Genomic DNA, 25847 nt, shown 5'->3' with positions numbered 1-25847 from the left:
GGTACGCGTTAGGGTAAGGTTTAGGGATGGGGTAAGGTTTACGTTTAGGTCTATGGTTAAGGATAGCAAACGGTATGGTTTAGGGTACAGGTGAGTGTACAGAAAAGTGTTACGGTCAGGGTACCTGTTAGGGCACGTGTAGTGTTAGTGTATGGGTTAGGATTAGGGTACGGGTTAGGGAAATGTGTAGGGTTGAGGTTAGGGTTAAGTTTAGGGCTAGGGTTAGGGTTAGCGAACAGGTAAGTTTTATGGTACATGAGTGTACGGAAACGTGTTAGTGTCAAAGTACGTGTGAGGGCATTGCATAATTTTGGTGTACGGGTTAAGATTAGTGTGCGGGTTAGGGTATGGTGTAGGGTTGGTGTTAGCATTATGTTTAGGGCTAAGGTTACGGTTAGCGAACCAGTAAGGTTTAGGGTACAGGTGAGGGTACGGAAAACTTTTAGGGTCAGGGTATATGTTAGGACACCTGTTAGTGTTAGTGTACGTGTCAGGATTAGCGTACAGTTTAGGGTAAGGTGTGGGGTTGTGGTTAGGGTTAGGTTTAGGGCTAGGCTTAGGGTTGGCGAACGGGTAAGTTTTAGGGTACAGTTGAGGGTACGGAAAAGCGTTTGGGTCAGGTTATGTGTTAGGAAACGTGTTAGTGTTAATGTATGGTTAGGATTAGGGTATGGGTTGGTAATGGTTAGGGTTGGCGTTAGGGTTAGGGATAGGCTTAGCGAACGGTTAAGGCTTATGGTACATGTGAGTGTATGGAGACGTGTTAGTGTCAAATTACGTGTGAGGGCATGGGTTAGTGTTAGTGTAGGGGTTAAAAATAGGGTACGGGTTAGAATAAGGTGTAGGGTTGGTGTTAGGGTTAGATTTAAGTCTACAGTTAGGGTTAGCTAACAATTAGGTTTAGCGTACAGCTGAGGGTATGGAAAAGTGTTATGGTCAGGGTACGTTTCAGGGCACTGGTTAGTGTTAGTGTACGGTTTAGGATTAGTGTATGGGTTAGGGTAAGATGTAGGGTTGGCGTTAGGTTTAGGTTTAGAGCTCGGGTTAGGGTTAGCGACCGGGTAATTTTTAGGTTACAGGGGAGGGTACGGAAATGTTTTAGGGTCAAAATACATATGCGGGAATGGGTTAGTGTTAGTTTAAGGTTTAAGATCAGTGTACGTGTTAGGGTAAGGTGTAGGGTTGGAGTTAGATTTAGCTTTAGGGCTAGGGTTAGGGTTAGCGAAATGTAAGGCTTAGGGTACAGGTGAGGGTACAGAAAAGTGTTACGGTCTGTGTACGTGTCAGGGCACGGATTAGTATTAGGGTACGGGTTAGGATTACAGTACAGATCAGGGTTAGGTGTAGGATTGGGGTTAGGGTTAGTGTTAGGGTTAGGGTTAGCGAATAGGTAATATTTAGGGTACAGGTAAGCATATGGAAACGAGTTAGGGTCAGGCTTGGTGTTAGGGCACAGGTTAGTGTTATTGTACGGATTAGGATTAGGGTATGGGTTAGGATTTTGTGTAGGCTTGTGGATAGTGTTAGGCTTAGACCTAGGGTAAGTGTTAGCAAACAGGTAAGGTTTACGGTACACAGGAGGGTAAGGAAAGTTGTTAGTGTCAAAGTACATGTGAGGGAATTGCTTAATTTTGGTGTATGGGTTAGGATCAGTGTATGGGTTAGGGTATGGTGTCAGGTTGGTGTTAGCGTTCTGTTTAGGGAAAGGGCTAGGTTTAGCGAACGGTAAGATTTAGGGTACTGGAGAGGATACGGAAAAGTGTTAGGGTCAGGGTACGTGTTAGGGCACGGGTTAGTGTTAGTGTACGGGTTAGGATTAGGGTATGGGTTAGGGAAAGGTGTAGGGTTGGGGTTATGTTTAGGTGTAGGGGTGGGGTTAGGGTTAGCGAATAGGTAACATTTAGGGTACAGGTGAGCTTATGGAAACAAGTTAGGGTCAGGGTTCATGTTAGGGCACAGGTTAGTGTTAGTGTATGGATTAGGGTACGGGTTAGGGTTAGGTGTAGGGTTGGGGTTAGGGTTAGGTTTAGACATAGGGTTAGGGTTAGCGAATGGTAAGATTTAGGGTACAGGAGTGGGTATGGAAAAGTGTTAGGGTCAGGGTGCGTGTTAGGGCATGGATTAGTGTTAGTGTATGGGTAAGGATTAGGGTACGGGTTAGGGAAATGGGTAGGGTTGGTGTTATGGTTAGGGTTAGGCCTACAGTTAGAGTTAGCAAACGGGTAAGGTTTACGGTACACGGGAGGGTACGGAAATGTGTTAGTGTCAAAGTACATGTGAGGGCATGGGTTCGTTTTTTTGTACGGGTTAAGTATAGTGTACGGGTTAGGGTATGCTGTAAGGTTGGTGTTAGCGTTATGTTTAGGGCTAGGGTTAGGGTTAGTGAACGGTAAGATTTTGGGTACAGGAGAGGATACGGAAAAGTGTTCGGGTCAAGGTACGTGTTAGGACATGGGTTAGTGATAGTGTATGGGTTGGGATTAGGGTACGGGTTAGGGTAAGTAGTAGGGTTGGCGTTAGGGTTAGAGCTAGGGCTAGGGCTAGGGTTAGGGTTAGCGAGTGGGTAAGGTTTAGGGTACCGGTGAGGTTATGGAAAAGCGTTAGGGTCAGGGTACATGTCAGGGCATGGCTTAGTAGTAGTATACTGGTTAGGATTAGGGTACGGTTTAGGTAAGGTTTAGGGTTGGGCTTAGGGTTAGCTTTATGGCTAGGGTTAGGGTTAGCCAAATGTCAGGTTTAGGGTACAGGTGATGGTACAGAAAAGTGTTAGGGTTTGTGTATGTGTTAGGACACGTGTCAGTGTTAGTGTATGGCTTAGGATTAGCTTACGGGTTAGGGTAAGGTGTACGGTTGGGGTTTCGTCTAGGCTTAGGGTTAGGGTTAGCGAACGGTAAGGTTTAGGGTACAGGTGAGGTTACGGAAAAGTGTTAGGGTCAGGGTACGTGTTAGGGCAGGGGTTAGTGTGGGTTTACAGGTTAGGATTAGGGTACGGGTTAGGGTAATTGGTAGGGTTGGCGTTATGGTTAGTGTTAGGGGTAGGGTTAAGTTTAGTGAACGGGTAAGGTTTAGGTTACAGCTGACCATATGGAAATGATTTATTGTCAAAGTACGTGTGTGGTATTGCGTTCGTGTTAGTGTATGGGTTAAGATTAGTGTATGTGTTAGGAGTAGGTTTGTAGTTAGTTTTAGGTTTGGGGCTACGGTTATGGTTAACAAATGGTAAAGTTTAGGGTTAGTGTTAGGGTTAGGGTTAGGGGTAGGGTTAGGGTAGGTGTTAGGGCACGAGTTAGTGTTAGTGTATGGGTTATGATTAGGGTATGGGTTAGGGTAAGGTGTAGGGTTGGGGTTAGGTTTAGGTTTAGGGCTAGTGTTAGGGTTAACGAATAGGTAACATTAGAGTACAGGTGAGCATATGGAAATGAGTTAGGCTCAGGGTTCGTGATAGGGCACAGGTTAGTGTTAGTTTAAGGATTAGGATTAGTGTACATGTTAGAGTTAGGTGTAGGGTTGGGCTTGGGTTTAGGGTTAGGTTTAGACCTAGGGTTAGGGTTAGTGAATGGTAAGATTTAGGGTTCAGGCGTGGGTATGGAAAAGTGTAAGGGTCAGGGTAAATGTTAGGGCACGGATTAGTGTTAGTGTACGGGTTAGAATTAGGGTACGGGTTAGGCTAATGGATAGGGTTGGCGTTCTGTTTAGTGTTAGGGCTAGGGTTAGGGTTAGCGAACGAGTAAGATTTAGGTTACAGGTGAGGGTAAGGAAATGTTTTAGTGTCAAAGTAAGTGTGAGGGAATGGGTTAGTGTTAGTGTATGCATTAAGATTAGTGTACATGTTAGGGTAAGGTGTAGGGTTGTAGTTAGATTTAGCTTTAGGGCTAGGGTTAGGGTTAGCAAACGGTAAGATTTAGGGTACAGGAGAGAGTAGGGTAAAGAGTTAGAGGCAGGGTACGTGTCAGGGCATGGATTAGTGTTTGTGTACGGGATAGGATTAGGGTACGGTTTATGGTAAGGTGTTGGGTTGGTGTTAGGGCTTGGTTTAGGGGTATGTTTCGGGTTTGTGAACGGTAAAGTTTAGGGTACAGGTGAGGGTACAGAAAAGTGTTAGGCTCAGGTAACGTTTCAGGGCATGGATTAGTATTAGTGTACTGGTTAGGATTATGGTATGGGTTAGGGTAATGGGTAGGGTTGGGTTTAGGGTTAGGTTTAGGGCTATGGTTAGGGTTAGCGAAATGTAAGGTTTAGGTTACAGGTGATGGTCCAGAAACGTGTTAGGATCAGGGTACATGTTAGGGCACGGATTAGTGTTAGGGTACTGGTTAGGATTGGGTACGCGTTAGGGTAAGGTTTAGGGATGGGGTAAGGTTTACGTTTAGGTCTAGGGTTAAGGATAGCAAACGGTATGGTTTAGGGTACAGGTGAGTGTACAGAAAAGTGTTACGGTCAGGGTACCTGTTAGGGCACGTGTAGTGTTAGTGTATGGGTTAGGATTAGGGTACGGGTTAGGGAAATGTGTAGGGTTGAGGTTAGGGTTAAGTTTAGGGCTAGGGTTAGGGTTAGCGAACAGGTAAGTTTTATGGTACATGAGTGTACGGAAACGTGTTAGTGTCAAAGTACGTGTGAGGGCATTGCATAATTTTGGTGTACAGGTTAAGATTAGTGTACGGGTTAGGGTATGGTGTAGGGTTGGTGTTAGCATTATGTTTAGGGCTAAGGTTATGGTTAGCGAACCAGTAAGGTTTAGGGTACAGGTGAGGGTACGGAAAACTTTTAGGGTCAGGGTATATGTTAGGACACCTGTTAGTGTTAGTGTACGTGTCAGGATTAGCGTACAGTTTAGGGTAAGGTGTGGGGTTGTGGTTAGGGTTAGGTTTAGGGCTAGGCTTAGGGTTGGCGAACGGGTAAGTTTTAGGGTACAGTTGAGGGTACGGAAAAGCGTTTGGGTCAGGTTATGTGTTAGGAAACGTGTTAGTGTTAATGTATGGTTAGGATTAGGGTATGGGTTAGGGTAATGGTTAGGGTTGGCGTTAGGGTTAGGGATAGGCTTAGCGAACGGTTAAGGCTTATGGTACATGTGAGTGTATGGAGACGTGTTAGTGTCAAATTACGTGTGAGGGCATGGGTTAGTGTTAGTGTAGGGGTTAAAAATAGGGTACGGGTTAGAATAAGGTGTAGGGTTGGTGTTAGGGTTAGATTTAAGTCTACAGTTAGGGTTAGCTAACAATTAGGTTTAGCGTACAGCTGAGGGTATGGAAAAGTGTTATGGTCAGGGTACGTTTCAGGGCACTGGTTAGTGTTAGTGTACGGTTTAGGATTAGTGTATGGGTTAGGGTAAGATGTAGGGTTGGCGTTAGGTTTAGGTTTAGAGCTCGGGTTAGGGTTAGCGACCGGGTAATTTTTAGGTTACAGGGGAGGGTACGGAAATGTTTTAGGGTCAAAATACATATGCGGGAATGGGTTAGTGTTAGTTTAAGGTTTAAGATTAGTGTACGTGTTAGGGTAAGGTGTAGGGTTGGAGTTAGATTTAGCTTTAGGGCTAGGGTTAGGGTTAGCGAAATGTAAGGCTTAGGGTACAGGTGAGGGTACAGAAAAGTGTTACGGTCTGTGTACGTGTCAGGGCACGGATTAGTATTAGGGCACGGGTTAGGATTACAGTACGGATCAGGGTTAGGTGTAGGATTGGGGTTAGGGTTAGTGTTAGGGTTAGGGTTAGCGAATAGGTAATATTTAGGGTACAGGTAAGCATATGGAAACGAGTTAGGGTCAGGCTTGGTGTTAGGGCACAGGTTAGTGTTATTGTACGGATTAGGATTAGGGTATGGGTTAGGATTTTGTGTAGGCTTGTGGATAGTGTTAGGCTTAGACCTAGGGTAAGTGTTAGCGAACAGGTAAGGTTTACGGTACACAGGAGGGTAAGGAAAGTTGTTAGTGTCAAAGTACATGTGAGGGAATTGCTTAATTTTGGTGTATGGGTTAGGATCAGTGTATGGGTTAGGGTATGGTGTCAGGTTGGTGTTAGCGTTCTGTTTAGGGAAAGGGCTAGGTTTAGCGAACGGTAAGATTTAGGGTACTGGAGAGGATACGGAAAAGTGTTAGGGTCAGGGTACGTGTTAGGGCACGGGTTAGTGTTAGTGTACGGGTTAGGATTAGGGTATGGGTTAGGGAAAGGTGTAGGGTTGGGGTTATGTTTAGGTGTAGGGGTGGGGTTAGGGTTAGCGAATAGGTAACATTTAGGGTACAGGTGAGCTTATGGAAACAAGTTAGGGTCAGGGTTCATGTTAGGGCACAGGTTAGTGTTAGTGTATGGATTAGGGTACGGGTTAGGGTTAGGTGTAGGGTTGGGGTTAGGGTTAGGTTTAGACATAGGGTTAGGGTTAGCGAATGGTAAGATTTAGGGTACAGGAGTGGGTATGGAAAAGTGTTAGGGTCAGGGTGCGTGTTAGGGCATGGATTAGTGTTAGTGTATGGGTAAGGATTAGGGTACGGGTTAGGGAAATGGGTAGGGTTGGTGTTATGGTTAGGGTTAGGCCTACAGTTAGAGTTAGCAAACGGGTAAGGTTTACGGTACACGGGAGGGTACGGAAATGTGTTAGTGTCAAAGTACATGTGAGGGCATGGGTTCGTTTTTTTGTACGGGTTAAGTTTAGTGTACGGGTTAGGGTATGCTGTAAGGTTGGTGTTAGCGTTATGTTTAGGGCTAGGGTTAGGGTTAGTGAACGGTAAGATTTTGGGTACAGGAGAGGATACGGAAAAGTGTTCGGGTCAAGGTACGTGTTAGGACATGGGTTAGTGATAGTGTATGGGTTGGGATTAGGGTACGGGTTAGGGTAAGTAGTAGGGTTGGCGTTAGGGTTAGAGCTAGGGCTAGGGCTAGGGTTAGGGTTAGCGAGTGGGTAAGGTTTAGGGTACCGGTGAGGTTATGGAAAAGCGTTAGGGTCAGGGTACATGTCAGGGCATGGCTTAGTAGTAGTATACTGGTTAGGATTAGGGTACGGTTTAGGTAAGGTTTAGGGTTGGGCTTAGGGTTAGCTTTATGGCTAGGGTTAGGGTTAGCCAAATGTCAGGTTTAGGGTACAGGTGATGGTACAGAAAAGTGTTAGGGTTTGTGTATGTGTTAGGACACGTGTCAGTGTTAGTGTATGGCTTAGGATTAGCTTACGGGTTAGGGTAAGGTGTACGGTTGGGGTTTCGTCTAGGCTTAGGGTTAGGGTTAGCGAACGGTAAGGTTTAGGGTACAGGTGAGGTTACGGAAAAGTGTTAGGGTCAGGGTACGTGTTAGGGCAGGGGTTAGTGTGGGTTTACAGGTTAGGATTAGGGTACGGGTTAGGGTAATTGGTAGGGTTGGCGTTATGGTTAGTGTTAGGGGTAGGGTTAAGTTTAGTGAACGGGTAAGGTTTAGGTTACAGCTGACCATATGGAAATGATTTATTGTCAAAGTACGTGTGTGGTATTGCGTTAGTGTTAGTGTATGGGTTAAGATTAGTGTATGTGTTAGGAGTAGGTTTGTAGTTAGGTTTAGGTTTGGGGCTACGGTTATGGTTAACAAATGGTAAAGTTTAGGGTTAGTGTTAGGGTTAGGGTTAGGGGTAGGGTTAGGGTAGGTGTTAGGGCACGAGTTAGTGTTAGTGTATGGGTTATGATTAGGGTATGGGTTAGGGTAAGGTGTAGGGTTGGGGTTAGGTTTAGGTTTAGGGCTAGTGTTAGGGTTAGCGAATAGGTAACATTAGAGTACAGGTGAGCGTATGGAAATGAGTTAGGGTCAGGGTTCGTGTTAGGGCACAGGTTAGTGTTAGTTTAAGGATTAGGATTAGTGTACATGTTAGAGTTAGGTGTAGGGTTGGGCTTGGGTTTAGGGTTAGGTTTAGACCTAGGGTTAGGGTTAGTGAATGGTAAGATTTAGGGTTCAGGCGTGGGTATGGAAAAGTGTAAGGGTCAGGGTAAATGTTAGGGCACGGATTAGTGTTAGTGTACGGGTTAGAATTAGGGTACGCGTTAGGCTAATGGATAGGGTTGGCGTTATGTTTAGTGTTAGGGCTAGGGTTAGGGTGAGCGAACGAGTAAGGTTTAGGTTACAGGTGAGGGTAAGGAAATGTTTTAGTGTCAAAGTAAGTGTGAGGGAATGGGTTAGTGTTAGTGTATGCATTAAGATTAGTGTACATGTTAGGGTAAGGTGTAGGGTTGTAGTTAGATTTAGCTTTAGGGCTAGGGTTAGGGTTAGCAAACGGTAAGATTTAGGGTACAGGAGAGAGTAGGGTAAAGAGTTAGAGGCAGGGTACGTGTCAGGGCATGGATTAGTGTTTGTGTACGGGATAGGATTAGGGTACGGTTTATGGTAAGGAGTTGGGTTGGTGTTAGGGCTTGGTTTAGGGGTATGTTTCGGGTTTGTGAATGGTAAAGTTTAGGGTACAGGTGAGGGTACAGAAAAGTGTTAGGCTCAGGTTACGTTTCAGGGCACGGATTAGTATTAGTGTACTGGTTAGGATTACGGTATGGGTTAGGGTAATGGGTAGGGTTGGGTTTAGGGTTTGGTTTAGGGCTATGGTTAGGGCTAGCGAAATGTGAGGTTTAGGTTACAGGTGATGGTCCAGAAACGTGTTAGGATCAGGGTACATGTTAGGGCACGGATTAGTGTTAGGGTACTGGTTAGGATTGGGTATGTGTTAGGGTAAGGTTTAGGGATGGGGTAAGGTTTACGTTTAGGTCTATGGTTAAGGATAGCAAACGGTATGGTTTAGGGTACAGGTGAGTGTACAGAAAAGTGTTACGGTCAGGGTACCTGTTAGGGCACGTGTAGTTTTAGTGTATGGGTTAGGATTAGGGTACGGGTTAGGGAAATGTGTAGGGTTGAGGTTAGGGTTAAGTTTAGGGCTAGGGTTAGTGTTAGCGAACAGGTAAGTTTTATGGTACATGAGTGTACGGAAACGTGTTAGTGTCAAAGTACGTGTGAGGGCATTGCATAATTTTGGTGTACGGGTTAAGATTTGTGTACGGGTTAGGGTATGGTGTAGGGTTGGTGTTAGCATTATGTTTAGGGCTAAGGTTACGGTTAGCGAACCAGTAAGGTTTAGGGTACAGGTGAGGGTACGGAAAACTTTTAGGGTCAGGGTATATGTTAGGACACCTGTTAGTGTTAGTGTACATGTCAGGATTAGCGTAGAGTTTAGGGTAAGGTGTGGGGTTGTGGTTAGGGTTAGGTTTAGGGCTAGGCTTAGGGTTGGCGAACGGGTAAGTTTTAGGGTACAGTTGAGGGTACGGAAAAGCGTTTGGGTCAGGTTATGTGTTAGGAAACATGTTAGTGTTAATGTGTGGTTAGGATTAGGGTATGGGTTAGGGTAATGGTTAGGGTTGGCGTTAGGGTTAGGGATAGGCTTAGCGAACAGTTAAGGCTTATGGTACATGTGAGTGTATGGAGACGTGTTAGTGTCAAATTGCGTGTGAGGGCATGGGTTAGTGTTAGTGTAGGGGTTAAAAATAGGGTACGGGTTAGAATAAGGTGTAGGGTTGGTGTTAGGGTTAGGTTTAAGTCTACAGTTAGGGTTAGCTAACGATTAGGTTTAGCGTACAGCTGAGGGTATGGAAAAGTGTTATGGTCAGGGTACGTTTCAGGGCACTGGTTAGTGTTAGTGTATGGATTAGGAGTAGTGTATGGGTTAGGGTAAGAGGTAGGGTTGGCGTTAGGGTTAGGTTTAGAGCTAGGGTTAGGGTTAGCGACCGGGTAATTTTTAGGTTACAGGGGAGGGTACGGAAATGTTTTAGGGTCAAAATACATATGCGGGAATGGGTTAGTGTTAGTTTAAGGTTTAAGATTAGTGTACGTGTTAGGGTAAGGTGTAGGGTTGGAGTTAGATTTAGCTTTAGGGCTAGGGTTAGGGTTAGCGAAATGTAAGGCTTAGGGTACAGGTGAGGGTACAGAAAAGTGTTACGGTCTGTGTACGTGTCAGGGCACGGATTAGTATTAGGGTACGGGTTAGGATTACAGTACGGATTAGGGTAAGGTGTAGGATTGGGTTTAGGGTTAGTGTTAGGGTTAGGGTTAGCGAATAGGTAATATTTAGGGTACAGGTAAGCATATGGAAAGGAGTTAGGGTCAGGCTTGGTGTTAGGGCACAGGTTAGTGTTATTGTACGGATTAGGATTAGGGTATGGGTTAGGATTTTGTGTAGGGTTTTGGATAGTGTTAGGCTTAGACCTAGGGTAAGTGTTAGCGAACAGGTAAGGTTTACGGTACACAGGAGGGTACGGAAACGTGTTAGTGTCAAAGTATATGTGAGGGAATTGCTTAATTTTGGTGTATGGGTTAAGATCAGTGTATGGGTTAGGGTATGGTGTCAGGTTGGTGTTAGCGTTCTGTTTAGGGAAAGGGCTAGGTTTAGCGAACGGTAAGATTTAGGGTACTGGAGAGGATACGGAAAAGTGTTAGGGTCAGGGTAGGTGTTAGGGCACGGGTTAGTGTTAGTGTACGGGTTAGGATTAGGGTATGGGTTAGGGAAAGGTGTAGGGTTGGGGTTATGTTTAGGTGTAGTGCTGGGGTTAGGGTTAGCGAATAGGTAACATTTAGGGTACAGGTGAGCTTATGGAAACAAGTTAGGGTCAGGGTTCATGTTAGGGCACAGGTTAGTGTTAGTGTATGGATTAGGGTACGGGTTAGGGTTAGGTGTAGGGTTGGGGTTAGGGTTAGGTTTAGACATAGGGTTAGGGTTAGCGAATGGTAAGATTTAGGGTACAGGAGTGGGTATGGAAATGTGTTAGGGTCAGGGTGCGTGTTAGGGCATGGATTAATGTTAGTGTATGGGTAAGGATTAGGGTACGGGTTAGGGAAATGGGTAGGGTTGGTGTTATGGTTAGGGTTAGGCCTACAGTTAGAGTTAGCAAACGGGTAAGGTTTACGGTACACGGGAGGGTACGGAAATGTGTTAGTGTCAAAGTACATGTGAGGGCATGGGTTAGTTTTTTTGTACGGGTTAAGTTTAGTGTACAGGTTAGGGTATGCTGTAAGGTTGGTGTTAGCGTTATGTTTAGGGCTAGGGTTAGGGTTAGTGAACGGTAAGATTTTGGGTACAGGAGAGGATACGGAAAAGTGTTCGGGTCAAGGTACGTGTTAGGACATGGGTTAGTGATAGTGTATGGGTTGGGATTAGGGTACGGGTTAGGGTAAGTAGTAGGGTTGGCGTTAGGGTTAGGGCTAGGGCTAGGGCTAGGGTTAGGGTTAGCGAATGGGTAAGGTTTAGGGTACCGGTGAGGTTATGGAAAAGCGTTAGGGTCAGGGTACATGTCAGGGCATGGCTTTGTAGTAGTATACTGGTTAGGATTAGGCTACAGTTTAGGTAAGGTTTAGGGTTGGGCTTAGGGTTAGCTTTATGGCTAGGGTTAGGGTTAGCCAAAAGTCAGGTTTAGGGTACAGGTGATGGTACAGAAAAGTGTTAGGGTTTGTGTATGTGTTAGGACATGTGTCAGTGTTAGTGTATGGCTTAGGATTAGCTTACGGGTTAGGGTAAGGTGTACGGTTGGGGTTTCGTCTAGGTTTAGGGTTAGGGTTAGCGAACGGTAATGTTTAGGGTACAGGTGAGGTTACGGAAAAGTGTTAGGATCAGGGTACGTGTTAGGGCAGGGGTTAGTGTGGGTTTACAGGTTAGGATTAGGGTACGGGTTAGGGTAATTGGTAGGGTTGGCGTTATGGTTAGTGTTAGGGGTAGGGTTAAGTTTAGTGAACGGGTAAGGTTTAGGTTACAGCTGACCATACGGAAATGTTTTATTGTCAAAGTACGTGTGTGGTATTGCGTTAGTGTTAGTGTATGGGTTAAGATTAGTGTATGTGTTAGGAGTAGGTTTGTAGTTAGGTTTAGGTTTGGGGCTACGGTTATGGTTAACAAATGGTAAAGTTTAGGGTTAGTGTTAGGGTTAGGGTTAGGGGTAGGGTTAGGGTAGGTGTTAGGGCACGAGTTAGTGTTAGTGTATGGGTTATGATTAGGGTATGGGTTAGGGTAAGGTGTAGGGTTGGGGTTAGGTTTAGGTTTAGGGCTAGTGTTAGGGTTAGCGAATAGGTGACATTAGAGTACAGGTGAGCGTATGGAAATGAGTTAGGGTCAGGGTTCGTGTTAGGGCACAGGTTAGTGTTAGTTTAAGGATTAGGATTAGTGTACATGTTAGAGTTATGTGTAGGGTTGGGCTTTGGTTTAGGGTTAGGTTTAGACCTAGGGTTAGGGTTGGTGAATGGTAAGATTTAGGGTTAAGTCGTGGGTATGGAAAAGTGTAAGGGTCAGGGTAAATGTTAGGGCACGGATTAGTGTTAGTGTACGGGTTAGAATTAGGGTACGGTTTAGGCTAATGGATAGGGTTGGCGTTCTGTTTAGTGTTAGGGCTAGGGTTAGGGTTAGCGAACGAGTAAGGTTTAGGTTACAGGTGAGGGTAAGGAAATGTTTTAGTGTCAAAGTAAGTGTGAGGGAATGGGTTAGTGTTAGTGTATGCATTAAGATTAGTGTACATGTTAGGGTAAGGTGTAGGGTTGTAGTTAGATTGAGCTTTAGGGCTAGGGTTAGGGTTAGCAAACGGTAAGATTTAGGGTACAGGAGAGAGTAAGGTAAAGAGTTAGAGGCAGGGTACGTGTCAGGGCATGGATTAGTGTTTGTGTACGGGATAGGATTAGGGTACGGTTTATGGTAAGGTGTTGGGTTGGTGTTAGGGCTTGGTTTAGGGGTATGTTTCGGGTTTGTGAACGGTAAAGTTTAGGGTACAGGTGAGGGTACAGAAAAGTGTTAGGCTCAGGTTAAGTTTCAGGGCATGGATTAGTATTAGTGTACTGGTTAGGATTACGGTATGGGTTAGGGTAATGGGTAGGGTTGGGTTTAGGGTTAGGTTTAGGGCTATGGTTAGGGTTAGTGAAATGTAAGGTTTAGGTTACAGGTGATGGTCCAGAAACGTGTTAGGATTAGGGTACATGTTAGGGCACGGATTAGTGTTAGGGTACTGGTTAGGATTGGGTACGCGTTAGGGTAAGGTTTAGGGATGGGGTAAGGTTTACGTTTAGGTCTATGGTTAAGGATAGCAAACGGTATGGTTTAGGGTACAGGTGAGTGTACAGAAAAGTGTTACAGTCAGGGTACCTGTTAGGGCACGTGTAGTGTTAGTGTATGGGTTAGGATTAGGGTACGGGTTAGGGAAATGTGTAGGGTTGAGGTTAGGGTTAAGTTTAGGGCTAGGGTTAGGGTTAGCGAACAGGTAAGTTTTATGGTACATGAGTGTACGGAAACGTGTTAGTGTCAAAGTACGTGTGAGGGCATTGCATAATTTTGGTGTACGGGTTAAGATTAGTGTACGGGTTAGGGTATGGTGTAGGGTTGGTGTTAGCATTATGTTTAGGGCTAAGGTTACGGTTAGCGAACCAGTAAGGTTTAGGGTACAGGTGAGGGTACGGAAAACTTTTAGGGTCAGGGTATATGTTAGGACACCTGTTAGTGTTAGTGTACGTGTCAGGATTAGCGTACAGTTTAGGGTAAGGTGTGGGGTTGTGGTTAGGGTTAGGTTTAGGGCTAGGCTTAGGGTTGGCGAACGGGTAAGTTTTAGGGTACAGTTGAGGGTACGGAAAAGCGTTTGGGTCAGGTTATGTGTTAGGAAACGTGTTAGTGTTAATGTATGGTTAGGATTAGGGTATGGGTTGGTAATGGTTAGGGTTGGCGTTAGGGTTAGGGATAGGCTTAGCGAACGGTTAAGGCTTATGGTACATGTGAGTGTATGGAGACGTGTTAGTGTCAAATTACGTGTGAGGGCATGGGTTAGTGTTAGTGTAGGGGTTAAAAATAGGGTACGGGTTAGAATAAGGTGTAGGGTTGGTGTTAGGGTTAGATTTAAGTCTACAGTTAGGGTTAGCTAACAATTAGGTTTAGCGTACAGCTGAGGGTATGGAAAAGTGTTATGGTCAGGGTACGTTTCAGGGCACTGGTTAGTGTTAGTGTACGGTTTAGGATTAGTGTATGGGTTAGGGTAAGATGTAGGGTTGGCGTTAGGTTTAGGTTTAGAGCTCGGGTTAGGGTTAGCGACCGGGTAATTTTTAGGTTACAGGGGAGGGTACGGAAATGTTTTAGGGTCAAAATACATATGCGGGAATGGGTTAGTGTTAGTTTAATGTTTAAGATCAGTGTACGTGTTAGGGTAAGGTGTAGGGTTGGAGTTAGATTTAGCTTTAGGGCTAGGGTTAGGGTTAGCGAAATGTAAGGCTTAGGGTACAGGTGAGGGTACAGAAAAGTGTTACGGTCTGTGTACGTGTCAGGGCACGGATTAGTATTAGGGTACGGGTTAGGATTACAGTACGGATCAGGGTTAGGTGTAGGATTGGGGTTAGGGTTAGTGTTAGGGTTAGGGTTAGCGAATAGGTAATATTTAGGGTACAGGTAAGCATATGGAAACGAGTTAGGGTCAGGCTTGGTGTTAGGGCACAGGTTAGTGTTATTGTACGGATTAGGATTAGGGTATGGGTTATGATTTTGTGTAGGCTTGTGGATAGTGTTAGGCTTAGACCTAGGGTAAGTGTTAGCGAACAGGTAAGGTTTACGGTACACAGGAGGGTAAGGAAAGTTGTTAGTGTCAAAGTACATGTGAGGGAATTGCTTAATTTTGGTGTATGGGTTAGGATCAGTGTATGGGTTAGGGTATGGTGTCAGGTTGGTGTTAGCGTTCTGTTTAGGGAAAGGGCTAGGTTTAGCGAACGGTAAGATTTAGGGTACTGGAGAGCATACGGAAAAGTGTTAGGGTCAGGGTACGTGTTAGGGCACGGGTTAGTGTTAGTGTACGGGTTAGGATTAGGGTATGGGTTAGGGAAAGGTGTAGGGTTGGGGTTATGTTTAGGTGTAGGGGTGGGGTTAGGGTTAGCGAATAGGTAACATTTAGGGTACAGGTGAGCTTATGGAAACAAGTTAGGGTCAGGGTTCATGTTAGGGCACAGGTTATTGTTAGTGTATGGATTAGGGTACGGGTTAGGGTTAGGTGTAGGGTTGGGGTTAGGGTTAGGTTTAGACATAGGGTTAGGGTTAGCGAATGGTAAGATTTAGGGTACAGGAGTGGGTATGGAAAAGTGTTAGGGTCAGGGTGCGTGTTAGGGCATGGATTAGTGTTAGTGTATGGGTAAGGATTAGGGTACGGGTTAGGGAAATGGGTAGGGTTGGTGTTATGGTTAGGGTTAGGCCTACAGTTAGAGTTAGCAAACGGGTAAGGTTTACGGTACACGGGAGGGTACGGAAATGTGTTAGTGTCAAAGTACATGTGAGGGCATGGGTTCGTTTTTTTGTACGGGTTAAGTTTAGTGTACGGGTTAGGGTATGCTGTAAGGTTGGTGTTAGCGTTATGTTTAGGGCTAGGGTTAGGGTTAGTGAACGGTAAGATTTTGGGTACAGGAGAGGATACGGAAAAGTGTTCGGGTCAAGGTACGTGTTAGGACATGGGTTAGTGATAGTGTATGGGTTGGGATTAGGGTACGGGTTAGGGTAAGTAGTAGGGTTGGCGTTAGGGTTAGAGCTAGGGCTAGGGCTCGGGTTAGGGTTAGCGAGTGGGTAAGGTTTAGGGTACCGGTGAGGTTATGGAAAAGCGTTAGGGTCAGGGTACATGTCAGGGCATGGCTTAGTAGTAGTATACTGGTTAGGATTAGGGTACGGTTTAGGTAAGGTTTAGGGTTGGGCTTAGGGTTAGCTTTATGGCTAGGGTTAGGGTTAGCCAAATGTCAGGTTTAGGGTACAGGTGATGGTACAGAAAAGTGTTAGGGTTTGTGTATGTGTTAGGACACGTGTCAGTGTTAGTGTATGGCTTAGGATTAGCTTACGGGTTAGGGTAAGGTGTACGGTTGGGGTTTCGTCTAGGCTTAGGGTTAGGGTTAGCGAACGGTAAGGTTTAGGGTACAGGTGAGGTTACGGAAAAGTGTTAGGGTCAGGGTACGTGTTAGGGCAGGGGTTAGTGTGGGTTTACAGGTTAGGATTAGGGTACGGGTTAGGGTAATTGGTAGGGTTGGCGTTATGGTTAGTGTTAGGGGTAGGGTTAAGTTTAGTGAACGGGTAAGGTTTAGGTTACAGCTGACCATATGGAAATGATTTATTGTCAAAGTACGTGTGTGGTATTGCGTTAGTGTTAGTGTATGGGTTAAGATTAGTGTATGTGTTAGGAGTAGGTTTGTAGTTAGGTTTAGGTTTGGGGCTACGGTTATGGTTAACAAATGGTAAAGTTTAGGGTTAGTGTTAGGGTTAGGGTTAGGGGTAGGGTTAGGGTAGGTGTTAGGGCACGAGTTAGTGTTAGTGTATGGGTTATGATTAGGGTATGGGTTAGGGTAAGGTGTAGGGTTGGGGTTAGGTTTAGGTTTAGGGCTAGTGTTAGGGTTAACGAACAGGTAACATTAGAGTACAGGTGAGCATATGGAAATGAGTTAGGCTCAGGGTTCGTGTTAGGGCACAGGTTAGTGTTAGTTTAAGGATTAGGATTAGTGTACATGTTAGAGTTAGGTGTAGGGTTGGGCTTGGGTTTAGGGTTAGGTTTAGACCTAGGGTTAGGGTTAGTGAATGGTAAGATTTAGGGTTCAGGCGTGGGTATGGAAAAGTGTAAGGGTCAGGGTAAATGTTAGGGCACGGATTAGTGTTAGTGTATGGGTTAGAATTAGGGTACGGGTTAGGCTAATGGATAGGGTTGGCGTTATGTTTAGTGTTAGGGCTAGGGTTAGGGTTAGCGAACGAGTAAGGTTTAGGTTACAGGTGAGGGTAAGGAAATGTTTTAGTGTCAAAGTAAGTGTGAGGGAATGGGTTAGTGTTAGTGTATGCATTAAGATTAGTGTACATGTTAGGGTAAGGTGTAGGGTTGTAGTTAGATTTAGCTTTAGGGCTAGGGTTAGGGTTAGCAAACGGTAAGATTTAGGGTACAGGAGAGAGTAGGGTAAAGAGTTAGAGGCAGGGTACGTGTCAGGGCATGGATTAGTGTTTGTGTACGGGATAGGATTAAGGTACGGTTTATGGTAAGGTGTTGGGTTGGTGTTAGGGCTTGGTTTAGGGGTATGTTTCGGGTTTGTGAACGGTAAAGTTTAGGGTACAGGTGAGGGTACAGAAAAGTGTTAGGCTCAGGTTACGTTTCAGGGCATGGATTAGTATTAGTGTACTGGTTAGGATTACGGTATGGGTTAGGGTAATGGGTAGGGTTGGGTTTAGGGTTAGGTTTAGGGCTATGGTTAGGGTTAGCGAAATGTAAGGTTTAGGTTACAGGTGATGGTCCAGAAACGTGTTAGGATCAGGGTACATGTTAGGGCACGGATTAGTGTTAGGGTACTGGTTAGGATTGGGTACGCGTTAGGGTAAGGTTTAGGGATGGGGTAAGGTTTACGTTTAGGTCTAGGGTTAAGGATAGCAAACGGTATGGTTTAGGGTACAGGTGAGTGTACAGAAAAGTGTTACGGTCAGGGTACCTGTTAGGGCACGTGTAGTGTTAGTGTATGGGTTAGGATTAGGGTACGGGTTAGGGAAATGTGTAGGGTTGAGGTTAGGGTTAAGTTTAGGGCTAGGGTTAGGGTTAGCGAACAGGTAAGTTTTATGGTACATGAGTGTACGGAAACGTGTTAGTGTCAAAGTACGTGTGAGGGCATTGCATAATTTTGGTGTACAGGTTAAGATTAGTGTACGGGTTAGGGTATGGTGTAGGGTTGGTGTTAGCATTATGTTTAGGGCTAAGGTTATGGTTAGCGAACCAGTAAGGTTTAGGGTACAGGTGAGGGTACGGAAAACTTTTAGGGTCAGGGTATATGTTAGGACACCTGTTAGTGTTAGTGTACGTGTCAGGATTAGCGTACAGTTTAGGGTAAGGTGTGGGGTTGTGGTTAGGGTTAGGTTTAGGGCTAGGCTTAGGGTTGGCGAACGGGTAAGTTTTAGGGTACAGTTGAGGGTACGGAAAAGCGTTTGGGTCAGGTTATGTGTTAGGAAACGTGTTAGTGTTAATGTATGGTTAGGATTAGGGTATGGGTTAGGGTAATGGTTAGGGTTGGCATTAGGGTTAGGGATAGGCTTAGCGAACGGTTAAGGCTTATGGTACATGTGAGTGTATGGAGACGTGTTAGTGTCAAATTACGTGTGAGGGCATGGGTTAGTGTTAGTGTAGGGGTTAAAAATAGGGTACGGGTTAGAATAAGGTGTAGGGTTGGTGTTAGGGTTAAATTTAAGTCTACAGTTAGGGTTAGCTAACAATTAGGTTTAGCGTACAGCTGAGGGTATGGAAAAGTGTTATGGTCAGGGTACGTTTCAGGGCACTGGTTAGTGTTAGTGTACGGTTTAGGATTACTGTATGGGTTAGGGTAAGATGTAGGGTTGGCGTTAGGTTTAGGTTTAGAGCTCGGGTTAGGGTTAGCGACCGGGTAATTTTTAGGTTACAGGGGAGGGTACGGAAATGTTTTAGGGTCAAAATACATATGCGGGAATGGGTTAGTGTTAGTTTAAGGTTTAAGATTAGTGTACGTGTTAGGGTAAGGTGTAGGGTTGGAGTTAGATTTAGCTTTAGGGCTAGGGTTAGGGTTAGCGAAATGTAAGGCTTAGGGTACAGGTGAGGGTACAGAAAAGTGTTACGGTCTGTGTACGTGTCAGGGCACGGATTAGTATTAGGGTACGGGTTAGGATTACAGTACGGATCAGGGTTAGGTGTAGGATTGGGGTTAGGGTTAGTGTTAGGGTTAGGGTTAGCGAATAGGTAATATTTAGGGTACAGGTAAGCATATGGAAACGAGTTAGGGTCAGGCTTGGTGTTAGGGCACAGGTTAGTGTTATTGTACGGATTAGGATTAGGGTATGGGTTATGATTTTGTGTAGGCTTGTGGATAGTGTTAGGCTTAGACCTAGGGTAAGTGTTAGCGAACAGGTAAGGTTTACGGTACACAGGAGGGTAAGGAAAGTTGTTAGTGTCAAAGTACATGTGAGGGAATTGCTTAATTTTGGTGTATGGGTTAGGATCAGTGTATGGGTTAGGGTATGGTGTCAGGTTGGTGTTAGCGTTCTGTTTAGGGAAAGGGCTAGGTTTAGCGAACGGTAAGATTTAGGGTACTGGAGAGGATACGGAAAAGTGTTAGTGTCAGGGTACGTGTTAGGGCACGGGTTAGTGTTAGTGTACGGGTTAGGATTAGGGTATGGGTTAGGGAAAGGTGTAGGGTTGGGGTTATGTTTAGGTGTAGGGGTGGGGTTAGGGTTAGCGAATAGGTAACATTTAGGGTACAGGTGAGCTTATGGAAACAAGTTAGGGTCAGGGTTCATGTTAGGGCACAGGTTAGTGTTAGTGTATGGATTAGGGTACGGGTTAGGGTTAGGTGTAGGGTTGGGGTTAGGGTTAGGTTTAGACATAGGGTTAGGGTTAGCGAATGGTAAGATTTAGGGTACAGGAGTGGGTATGGAAAAGTGTTAGGGTCAGGGTGCGTGTTAGGGCATGGATTAGTGTTAGTGTATGGGTAAGGATTAGGGTACGGGTTAGGGAAATGGGTAGGGTTGGTGTTATGGTTAGGGTTAGGCCTACAGTTAGAGTTAGCAAACGGGTAAGGTTTACGGTACACGGGAGGGTACGGAAATGTGTTAGTGTCAAAGTACATGTGAGGGCATGGGTTCGTTTTTTTGTATGGGTTAAGTTTAGTGTACGGGTTAGGGTATGCTGTAAGGTTGGTGTTAGCGTTATGTTTAGGGCTAGGGTTAGGGTTAGTGAACGGTAAGATTTTGGGTACAGGAGAGGATACGGAAAAGTGTTCGGGTCAAGGTACGTGTTAGGACATGGGTTAGTGATAGTGTATGGGTTGGGATTAGGGTACGGGTTAGGGTAAGTAGTAGGGTTGGCGTTAGGGTTAGAGATAGGGCTAGGGCTAGGGTTAGGGTTAGCGAGTGGGTAAGGTTTAGGGTACCGGTGAGGTTATGGAAAAGCGTTAGGGTCAGGGTACATGTCAGGGCATGGCTTAGTAGTAGTATACTGGTTAGGATTAGGGTACGGTTTAGGTAAGGTTTAGGGTTGGGCTTAGGGTTAGCTTTATGGCTAGGGTTAGGGTTAGCCAAATGTCAGGTTTAGGGTACAGGTGATGGTACAGAAAAGTGTTAGGGTTTGTGTATGTGTTAGGACACGTGTCAGTGTTAGTGTATGGCTTAGGATTAGCTTACGGGTTAGGGTAAGGTGTACGGTTGGGGTTTCGTCTAGGCTTAGGGTTAGGGTTAGCGAACGGTAAGGTTTAGGGTACAGGTGAGGTTACGGAAAAGTGTTAGGGTCAGGGTACGTGTTAGGGCAGGGGTTAGTGTGGGTTTACAGGTTAGGATTAGGGTACGGGTTAGGGTAATTGGTAGGGTTGGCGTTATGGTTAGTGTTAGGGGTAGGGTTAAGTTTAGTGAACGGGTAAGGTTTAGGTTACAGCTGACCATATGGAAATGATTTATTGTCAAAGTACGTGTGTGGTATTGCGTTAGTGTTAGTTTATGGGTTAAGATTAGTGTATGTGTTAGGAGTAGGTTTGTAGTTAGGTTTAGGTTTGGGGCTACGGTTATGGTTAACAAATGGTAAAGTTTAGGGTTAGTGTTAGGGTTAGGGTTAGGGGTAGGGTTAGGGTAGGTGTTAGGGCACGAGTTAGTGTTAGTGTATGGGTGATGATTAGGGTATGGGTTAGGGTAAGGTGTAGGGTTGGGGTTAGGTTTAGGTTTAGGGCTAGTGTTAGGGTTAACGAATAGGTAACATTAGAGTACAGGTGAGCATATGGAAATGAGTTAGGCTCAGGGTTCGTGTTAGGGCACAGGTTAGTGTTAGTTTAAAGATTAGGATTAGTGTACATGTTAGAGTTAGGTGTAGGGTTGGGCTTGGGTTTAGGGTTAGGTTTAGACCTAGGGTTAGGGTTAGTGAATGGTAAGATTTAGGGTTCAGGCGTGGGTATGGAAAAGTGTAAGGGTCAGGGTAAATGTTAGGGCACGGATTAGTGTTAGTGTACGGGTTAGAATTAGGGTACGGGTTAGGCTAATGGATAGGGTTGGCGTTATGTTTAGTGTTAGGGCTAGGGTTAGGGTTAGCGAACGAGTAAGGTTTAGGTTACAGGTGAGGGTAAGGAAATGTTGTAGTGTCAAAGTAAGTGTGAGGGAATGGGTTAGTGTTAGTGTATGCATTAAGATTAGTGTACATGTTAGGGTAAGGTGTAGAGTTGTAGTTAGATTTAGCTTTAGGGCTAGGGTTAGGGTTAGCAAACGGTAAGATTTAGGGTACAGGAGAGAGTAGGGTAAAGAGTTAGAGGCAGGGTACGTGTCAGGGCATGGATTAGTGTTTGTGTACGGGATAGGATTAGGGTACGGTTTATGGTAAGGAGTTGGGTTGGTGTTAGGGCTTGGTTTAGGGGTATGTTTCGGGTTTGTGAATGGTAAAGTTTAGGGTACAGGTGAGGGTACAGAAAAGTGTTAGGCTCAGGTTACGTTTCAGGGCACGGATTAGTATTAGTGTACTGGTTAGGATTACGGTATGGGTTAGGGTAATGGGTAGGGTTGGGTTTAGGGTTTGGTTTAGGGCTATGGTTAGGGCTAGCGAAATGTGAGGTTTAGGTTACAGGTGATGGTCCAGAAACGTGTTAGGATCAGGGTACATGTTAGGGCACGGATTAGTGTTAGGGTACTGGTTAGGATTGGGTATGTGTTAGGGTAAGGTTTAGGGATGGGGTAAGGTTTACGTTTAGGTCTATTGTTAAGGATAGCAAACGGTATGGTTTAGGGTACAGGTGAGTGTACAGAAAAGTGTTACGGTCAGGGTACCTGTTAGGGCACGTGTAGTTTTAGTGTATGGGTTAGGATTAGGGTACGGGTTAGGGAAATGTGTAGGGTTGAGGTTAGGGTTAAGTTTAGGGCTAGGGTTAGTGTTAGCGAACAGGTAAGTTTTATGGTACATGAGTATACGGAAACGTGTTAGTGTCAAAGTACGTGTGAGGGCATTGCATAATTTTGGTGTACGGGTTAAGATTTGTGTACGGGTTAGGGTATGGTGTAGGGTTGGTGTTAGCATTATGTTTAGGGCTAAGGTTACGGTTAGCGAACCAGTAAGGTTTAGGGTACAGGTGAGGGTACAGAAAACTTTTAGGGTCAGGGTATATGTTAGGACACCTGTTAGTGTTAGTGTACATGTCAGGATTAGCGTAGAATTTAGGGTAAGGTGTGGGGTTGTGGTTAGGGTTAGGTTTAGGGCTAGGCTTAGGGTTGGCGAACGGGTAAGTTTTAGGGTACAGTTGAGGGTACGGAAAAGCGTTTGGGTCAGGTTATGTGTTAGGAAACGTGTTAGTGTTAATGTGTGGTTAGGATTAGGGTATGGGTTAGGGTAATGGTTAGGGTTGGCGTTAGGGTTAGGGATAGGCTTAGCGAACAGTTAAGGCTTATGGTACATGTGAGTGTATGGAGACGTGTTAGTGTCAAATTACGTGTGAGGGCATGGGTTAGTGTTAGTGTAGGGGTTAAAAATAGGGTACGGGTTAGAATAAGGTGTAGGGTTGGTGTTAGGGTTAGGTTTAAGTCTACAGTTAGGGTTAGCTAACGATTAGGTTTAGCGTACAGCTGAGGGTATGGAAAAGTGTTATGGTCAGGGTACGTTTCAGGGCACTGGTTAGTGTTAGTGTATGGTTTAGGAGTAGTGTATGGGTTAGGGTAAGAGGTAGGGTTGGCGTTAGGGTTAGGTTTAGAGCTAGGGTTAGGGTTAGCGACCGGGTAATTTTTAGGTTACAGGGGAGGGTACGGAAATGTTTTAGGGTCAAAATACATATGCGGGAATGGGTTAGTGTTAGTTTAAGGTTTAAGATTAGTGTACGTGTTAGGGTAAGGTGTAGGGTTGGAGTTAGATTTAGCTTTAGGGCTAGGGTTAGGGTTAGCGAAATGTAAGGCTTAGGGTACAGGTGAGGGTACAGAAAAGTGTTACGGTCTGTGTACGTGTCAGGGCACGGATTAGTATTAGGGTACGGGTTAGGATTACAGTACGGATTAGGGTAAGGTGTAGGATTGGGTTTAGGGTTAGTGTTAGGGTTAGGGTTAGCGAATAGGTAATATTTAGGGTACAGGTAAGCATATGGAAAGGAGTTAGGGTCAGGCTTGGTGTTAGGGCACAGGTTAGTGTTATTGTACAGATTAGGATTAGGGTATGGGTTAGGATTTTGTGTAGGGTTTTGGATAGTGTTAGGCTTAGACCTAGGGTAAGTGTTAGCGAACAGGTAAGGTTTACGGTACACAGGAGGGTACGGAAACGTGTTAGTGTCAAAGTATATGTGAGGGAATTGCTTAATTTTGGTGTATGGGTTAAGATCAGTGTATGGGTTAGGGTATGGTGTCAGGTTGGTGTTAGCGTTCTGTTTAGGGAAAGGGCTAGGTTTAGCGAACGGTAAGATTTAGGGTACTGGAGAGGATACGGAAAAGTGTTAGGGTCAGGGTAGGTGTTAGGGCACGGGTTAGTGTTAGTGTACGGGTTAGGATTAGGGTATGGGTTAGGGAAAGGTGTAGGGTTGTGGTTATGTTTAGGTGTAGTGCTGGGGTTAGGGTTAGCGAATAGGTAACATTTAGGGTACAGGTGAGCTTATGGAAACAAGTTAGGGTCAGGGTTCATGTTAGGGCACAGGTTAGTGTTAGTGTATGGATTAGGGTACGGGTTAGGGTTAGGTGTAGGGTTGGGGTTAGGGTTAGGTTTAGACATAGGGTTAGGGTTAGCGAATGGTAAGATTTAGGGTACAGGAGTGGGTATGGAAATGTGTTAGGGTCAGGGTGCGTGTTAGGGCATGGATTAATGTTAGTGTATGGGTAAGGATTAGGGTACGGGTTAGGGAAATGGGTAGGGTTGGTGTTATGGTTAGGGTTAGGCCTACAGTTAGAGTTAGCAAACGGGTAAGGTTTACGGTACACGGGAGGGTACGGAAATGTGTTAGTGTCAAAGTACATGTGAGGGTATGGGTTAGTTTTTTTGTACGGGTTAAGTTTAGTGTACGGGTTAGGGTATGCTGTAAGGTTGGTGTTAGCGTTATGTTTAGGGCTAGGGTTAGGGTTAGTGAACGGTAAGATTTTGGGTACAGGAGAGGATACGGAAAAGTGTTCGGGTCAAGGTATGTGTTAGGACATGGGTTAGTGATAGTGTATGGGTTGGGATTAGGGTACGGGTTAGGGTAAGTAGTAGGGTTGGCGTTAGGGTTAGGGCTAGGGCTAGGGCTAGGGTTAGGGTTAGCGAATGGGTAAGGTTTAGGGTACCGGTGAGGTTATGGAAAAGCGTTAGGGTCAGGGTACATGTCAGGGCATGGCTTAGTAGTAGTATACTGGTTAGGATTAGGGTACAGTTTAGGTAAGGTTTAGGGTTGGGCTTAGGGTTAGCATTATGGCTAGGGTTAGGGTTAGCCAAAAGTCAGGTTTAGGGTACAGGTGATGGTACAGAAAAGTGTTAGGGTTTGTGTATGTGTTAGGACATGTGTCAGTGTTAGTGTATGGCTTAGGATTAGCTTACGGGTTAGGGTAAGGTGTACGGTTGGGGTTTCGTCTAGGTTTAGGGTTAGGGTTAGCGAACGGTAATGTTTAGGGTACAGGTGAGGTTACGGAAAAGTGTTAGGATCAGGGTACGTGTTAGGGCAGGGGTTAGTGTGGGTTTACAGGTTAGGATTAGGGTACGGGTTAGGGTAATTGGTAGGGTTGGCGTTATGGTTAGTGTTAGGGGTAGGGTTAAGTTTAGTGAACGGGTAAGGTTTAGGTTACAGCTGACCATACGGAAATGTTTTATTGTCAAAGTACGTGTGTGGTATTGCGTTAGTGTTAGTGTATGGGTTAAGATTAGTGTATGTGTTAGGAGTAGGTTTGTAGTTAGGTTTAGGTTTGGGGCTACGGTTATGGTTAACAAATGGTAAAGTTTAGGGTTAGTGTTAGGGTTAGGGTTAGGGGTAGGGTTAGGGTAGGTGTTAGGGCACGAGTTAGTGTTAGTGTATGGGTTATGATTAGGGTATGGGTTAGGGAAAGGTGTAGGGTTGGGGTTAGGTTTAGGTTTAGGGCTAGTGTTAGGGTTAGCGAATAGGTGACATTAGAGTACAGGTGAGCGTATGGAAATGAGTTAGGGTCAGGGTTCGTGTTAGGGCACAGGTTAGTGTTAGTTTAAGGATTAGGATTAGTGTATATGTTAGAGTTATGTGTAGGGTTGGGCTTTGGTTTAGGGTTAGGTTTAGACCTAGGGTTAGGGTTAGTGAATGGTAAGATTTAGGGTTAAGGCGTGGGTATGGAAAAGTGTAAGGGTCAGGGTAAATGTTAGGGCACGGATTAGTGTTAGTGTACGGGTTAGAATTAGGGTACGGGTTAGGCTAATGGATAGGGTTGGCGTTCTGTTTAGTGTTAGGGCTAGGGTTAGGGTTAGCGAACGAGTAAGGTTTAGGTTACAGGTGAGGGTAAGGAAATGTTTTAGTGTCAAAGTAAGTGTGAGGGAATGGGTTAGTGTTAGTGTATGCATTAAGATTAGTGTACATGTTAGGGTAAGGTGTAGGGTTGTAGTTAGATTTAGCTTTAGGGCTAGGGTTAGGGTTAGCAAACGGTAAGATTTAGGGTACAGGAGAGAGTAGGGTAAAGAGTTAGAGGCAGGGTACGTGTCAGGGCATGGATTAGTGTTTGTGTACGGGATAGGATTAGGGTACGGTTTATGGTAAGGTGTTGGGTTGGTGTTAGGGCTTGGTTTAGGGGTATGTTTCGGGTTTGTGAACGGTAAAGTTTAGGGTACAGGTGAGGGTACAGAAAAGTATTATTCTCACGTTACGTTTCAGGGCATGGATTTGTATTAGTGTACTGGTTAGGATTACGGTATGGGTTAGGGTAATGGGTAGGGTTGGGTTTAGGGTTAGGTTTAGGGCTATGGTTAGGGTTAGTGAAATG

Source organism: Mesoplodon mirus (assembly GCF_964341445.2).
Source record: "Mesoplodon mirus genome assembly, chromosome: 20".
NCBI lineage: Eukaryota > Metazoa > Chordata > Mammalia > Artiodactyla > Ziphiidae > Mesoplodon > Mesoplodon mirus.
Note: the sequence above shows the minus strand (reverse complement) of the source record.